This window comes from Corylus avellana, chromosome ca2, assembly GCF_901000735.1.
Source record: "Corylus avellana chromosome ca2, CavTom2PMs-1.0".
Taxonomy (NCBI): domain Eukaryota; kingdom Viridiplantae; phylum Streptophyta; class Magnoliopsida; order Fagales; family Betulaceae; genus Corylus; species Corylus avellana.
Window position 1 is genome coordinate 25,369,874 of NC_081542.1, and position 5,911 is coordinate 25,375,784.

Sequence of the window (5,911 nt, forward strand, 5' to 3'; positions counted from 1 at the left end):
TACTAAGCTTAACCATAGTTGCACATGTCTGCAAGTGCTCTTTCAAGTCCGACACGCAATCCCAACAAAGCATCACCGAGAGTCTGAGACCTAAGGAAACTAATATTAATTAGGGGTAAAAAAACGGTTACAGTTAGTGGTTATTGACTATAACTATTAACTGTTGTTAGAATATTATGAATCCTCTCTTTGCTTGGTCCCTACTCTTGGCTTGGTTGCCAAATTACTTGGTCCCTACTCTTGGCTTGGTTGCCAAGTTAATTTCCTTATAGAGATTGTTTTCTTGCAAGTTAATTTATTCTGTAATTATTGTATTATTTTGTAATTATTGTATTTCCTTTCTTTTAGGGCCTCATTCAACTATAAATAGGCAATTCCATTGTACAATTCAAAACACATCAGAAATACAAATTCTTCTTTACAATTATCTTTCTGTTGTCTTTTTCTACATGGTATCAGAACCTATCACAATTGGCTGTGGCCCACCGTCATCCATTGTCGCACGTGTTGGCTTGGATGTCCTCCCGCCACACGTGAGGGGGCGTGTTGGAAGTCCCACATTGCTTGGGTATTAAGGAGATGGGTCATTTATAAGTTGAGGGGAAACCTCAACTCTTGAGCTAGCTTTTGGGTTGAGTTAGGCCCAAGACCCATTTCTAATAATATTTCATCAAATAAATATCTCTAAAATAAGACTTTAAAAATCTGGGACACTACAATCTTCCCTCTTTAAAGGAATTTCGTCATCGAAATTAAAGCCCATAAATTATCACCTATCTTCAAATTGAGCGACTCAAATTAAAAACAAATCATACTTAAACCATAACTTACTCAAGTTACCATATAACTTTTAAATTCATTCCATTCATAGAATAAATACCATAACATGTTCCATACCCAGGCGATGTGAGATGCCACAAGCACTCTTCTTGGGCACCAATGTCACCGTTGGCAATCCTTAGGGAATTTCTTCATTCTCGGCCCTTAACTTTTGGCCCTTATACTTTTCATTGTGTCTTAACTGACACCATTATAATATAACCCACTTTTGGCATCACCAACGTATGTCCATTAGGGACCCTCATAGGCTTGTGCACGCTCTCACCATCTCAGGCTGGATAATGCTCTGATACCATTTGTAACATCCCGAAATTTCTCTTCTTTTCTTTGTAAATAAAATTGAGTGTTACGCTGAAATAATCTCACACTGTGGAAAAACTAAAATTATCAAAACAAAATAATACCATTAAAAATATTTTCTTTATACAAAAATACCCAAAGCTATGTCGTACAAGGTATTTATACAAATCTATTCAACAGTCTAAACTCTAGACAAAACTTAACCAACTTGGAATCTCTGTACATCTCAATATGAATCTCTAATCACAACTGCATAATTACCTTAACTTTCCATTCTTGCAAGCACTACAAAAAAACTGTAAAGTAATTAGTCAATTGATTTATGATAATATAAATCACTGTTGAAGCAATTATATCAAAAAGCCAGATATTTAATAAAAATATAAAGATCTATATTATTAAATATCAATATCATACTCAGTAAGTAAGAGTACTTACAGTGGGTTACAAGAATGAATCATCAAAGGTAATTACTTCTTAAAACTCATTCATGCTGCAGTTAATCTTTAATCAAAATTTCCCAATCACTAACTCTCTCTCTCTCTCTCTCGCCGAACTCTCTTTCTTTCTTCCTCTCAATCTCCTTTCTCTGACTTATCTCAATCTCTCACTCTCCCTCTTCTCTGGTTCGGTTGAGGCAAGAAAGAGTGACTTAAATAGGCAAGAGGGAGGAAAGAAAAACAAAAGAAAAGAAAAAAATAATGGGGTTGTACGTGAGAAGGAAAAAAAGAAGAAATTCTCTCTTTCCCACTACAATACAACACGGTCACCAAGGCAAACACTACAATTTATTAAAAACAAATCTAATAAAATCTCCAATACTTTTTTCACCTAATTTCCCTTAAAAATCTGAATCCCACAAATTCCTCACTCATAAAATTAATCACCGATTATTACAATCATACTCTAAATTATATCAATCAATCATCAATTATCATAACTCTTAAATCTCCCAATAAAATAATCAACATCATAATATAATAACCTCAAATCAATATTCATTCCAATAATATTCATAAGATCTAATAAATTCCTCAAGAATAAATATTATTACCTAATATTATCAATAAATATCTCCACCTCAAAAGAAATATCATTACCTAATGAATAATATATTATCAAATAAATATCTCTAAAATAAGACTTTAAAAATCTAGGACGCTACAATCTTTACTAAGATGAGAACCTAAGCCTGAGGAAAAGGAGGTACTGGTTTATAATCAGAAAGAGGCGGAAACTTACGCTTAGGTATGTCATCGTCATTGGGAACGTTCCTGTCTGCAACGACGTTTTTCTCCTTTTCTTGCTTCGACAATGCAGGGGCTGCCTTTACTGGAATCTCAACATCTTTACCACTGCTCAAAACGATTGCACTTGCATTTTCTCTTGGATTTACTACCGTTTGAGAGGGTAATTTCCTCGAACTTTGTGCCTCTTGGATTTACTAACCGCTTATGCGGTTAGTAAAATTCACTAATGGCCTCCGCTAGTTGCCTATGCGGTCGGCAGTTAGTGATTAATAATCTTAATAACTGCTAACCGCTTTTTAAAAAAAAAAAATTAAAAAGTTCAATTTTTTTATTAAAAAAAAAAAAAATCAAAACCACGTCCTTTATATAGTAATATGATAATACCCCACTACATATGACATCATTTATATATATATAGATAGATAGATAGAACCGCTAACCCCTAACCGTAACCGCCTAGGCGGTTAGCGGTTTTTCCTAACCGCCTACAAAAACGGTTAGCTTTTAACGGTTAGCAGGTGATTATTAACTGCCTGCCTTTTCACCCCTAATATTAATAGGATTAAAGATTTTTATTTCAAGAGTCGAATTCTTACCTTAGTACACGCTCGTTAGTGAGGCCCCAAACCACATGTACACACTCGTTAGTGAGACCCAAACAACATGTTTAAAAACTCTTGCGTTTTTATTCCAGTCACTATGTTTAAAGACATATATTTGCAAAATGCCACTATTCGAAGTTTGAACGTCCCTAATTAAATAGAGATGTTTTTTAGGCTTAAAATGTCACATTCCACGTCTCACTATTTTACCAAATTTTTGTAGCGTGTTTTTAAGAAACACTGAAATCACGATATGCCAAGGACTCAAGAAAAAAGGAAATATATATATACACGATGGCTAAAAAGTTGGTAGATGGCTTGCAAAGCCTGGCTAAAAAGTTGGAAGATGGCTTGCAAAGCCTACGTGTGCCGTCAATTATAGAAAGATGTACATTTGATTCATGAGCTCCGATCAAGAAGGAAAAATACAAAAAATATGACTCTGTAAGCTATAAATACATTCATAGACACCAGTCCTTCCATGGACTAAGACAGAATGTTAATCAATATATAACAACGTGACATAATTAATAAACAGCAAACACAAGAATTTTGTTCTTCATGCATGCATGCATTACCATATAATATATATACATCGCGTGGTGCATCCCATCTATATATATATATACATCCAAGAAAATCATTTGAAGCCAAAGAACGCAGGCAATAATAATCATAATAATAATAATAATAATAATAATAATAATTATCTCCTTTGTGTTAATCATGGAAGGGGGAAGAGGACAAGAGGGCGACAAAAGATTGAGATGAAGAGGATAGAGAATGGTGATGATCGCCTTATCACTTTCTCCAAACGAAGATCTGGGATCTACAAAATGGCTTGTGAGTTGGTAACCCTATGTGGTGCTGAGATTAGTGTTGTAGTTTTTTCGCCGGCCGGGAAGCCGTTCGTGTTTGCTCATCCTTCGATGGAGTCAGTGAGCAACCGGTTTTCAAAGAGAAACCCGCCGCAGAAAGGCGATGGTTCTCATCCCCTTGTGGAGGCTCACCGGCGGGTGAGAATCAACGAGCTCAACCAGCAGTACTGTGAGCTTGTGTGGCGGCTAGAAGCGGAGAAGGATCAAGGAAAGGCGCTGCAGAGGCTGGCGAAGGCGAGGGGAAGCCAGCCGGGCTGGTGGGAGGCTCCGGTTGAGGAGCTTAGCGTGGAGGAGCTCAGCCAAATGGTGAAGTCACTTGAAGAGCTCCACAAGATCTTGTATAACAAAATCATGTAGAAGAGACTTGGGGCCTCTTCTTCTTCTTCTTCTTCGTCTTCTTCCATTATTCCTGCAGGGAATGGTGCCCAGGGTTTCCATCTGTTTAAGGTTGATGCGTGTGGAAATGCTTCTTCTGCCGCCTTTCCTCCTGCCTATGATCTTGGAAGGGTGCATTTCTGAATAATTCTACCCGGTTGAGGATTACTTAATTAGAAGAATGATTCTTATGCTTTTTTTTTTTAACTTATATCTAGGGGTTTGGAGTTGAAAATTTCCAAAAAAAAAATAAAAAAATTAAGCGTGTATTAGCAGGAACGGAACCAGAGAACCGAGAGGAGCCGAATTTCATGTGCTTATAATTATTGTAGATGAATTATCATACCAAAGTCACACCCTAGTTTCATCTCTTGCGTTAACCATGAAGGAAAAAACTTATTATTTGTAATTATTGCTATCAATACCATAATCTCACAAAATCTTGTCTAAATAAGCCGTCAAAGTAAATTAGAGTTAATATATAAAGCCATTGAATACTTTCTACTTTAAGGTACTCTACACGCGGTACCTGACCACCACTGTCAAGAGTCCGGCTATCAGCTCCTTCGTGTAGTGATAGGAAGATATAAGTTTAATCATTTAATTTATGTTCTAATACTCCCCCTCACGTGTCAGCTCAAATTCTCATTTAATAATTGAGGCCCAACACGTGAAATATTTAATTAAAATAAGAAGTGAATGACGAAATCAATGTTCGAACTCAAAATTTTTTGGCTCTGATATCATGTTAAATAATCACTTATATATCTTAAACTATTAAAATAATAAGAAGATATAGCTTTAATTATTTAATTTATATCTTGTAATATGTCTAAGAATTGTTGATATATAGATGTCACATTAAACTAAAGGAAGATCGTTCAGGAGGTATAGGTATACCTTCAAATAAATGATTTACTAAGTCGTAACCCAGGAAATTTCTCTTATGATTTTCAAGATGGATTATTGAATTGATAATTCAATCATTTTATTATTTCATGAGATGCATCCTTAATATTGCTTTATAGTTTAATCACTACGTACATTTTACGAAACCTAAATCATTTTTTTTAAAAAAAAATCATTACCCATCTCTCTTTTTCATGAAAAAGCTAAAAATTAAATTTGAATCATTAAACACGTAGGGTAAGAGCATTCACAATGGGATAGCCAGATTTTTATGCAAATTGGCTTCTCAATACTCACTTTTTATCTAGTTTAGCTAATGGATTTTTAAATTCCTCTACATTCAATTAGCTATATTTCTATCTATTCTATGAAAATAATCTTTTATTTTTAATTTTTTTTATTAATTTTAATTCAAAAAACCATTTCCATGAAAAAAAAAACACCAAAAACAACCAACCAACCAACCAATCACCACTTTTATCTAGTTTAGTTTAATTTTGAAAAGATTTGGGAGAAAACAGATGAGAGAAACAATAAAAAATAAAATAACTCTCTTGAAAAGTGTTGCTACATTTAGCTTTTTTTTTTTTTTTGTACTCTTCCAATCAAATATCCATTTTGCTTCTGTTTTTTTTTTTTTTTTTGGCTAATCGAATGTAGGGTTTTTTTTACAAATTTGAAGAGTCATTTTAGATAAAAGTAGTATTTGGCTCTTTCATTGTAAATGCTCTAAGTAAACCAAATCGTTTTTAGAAGG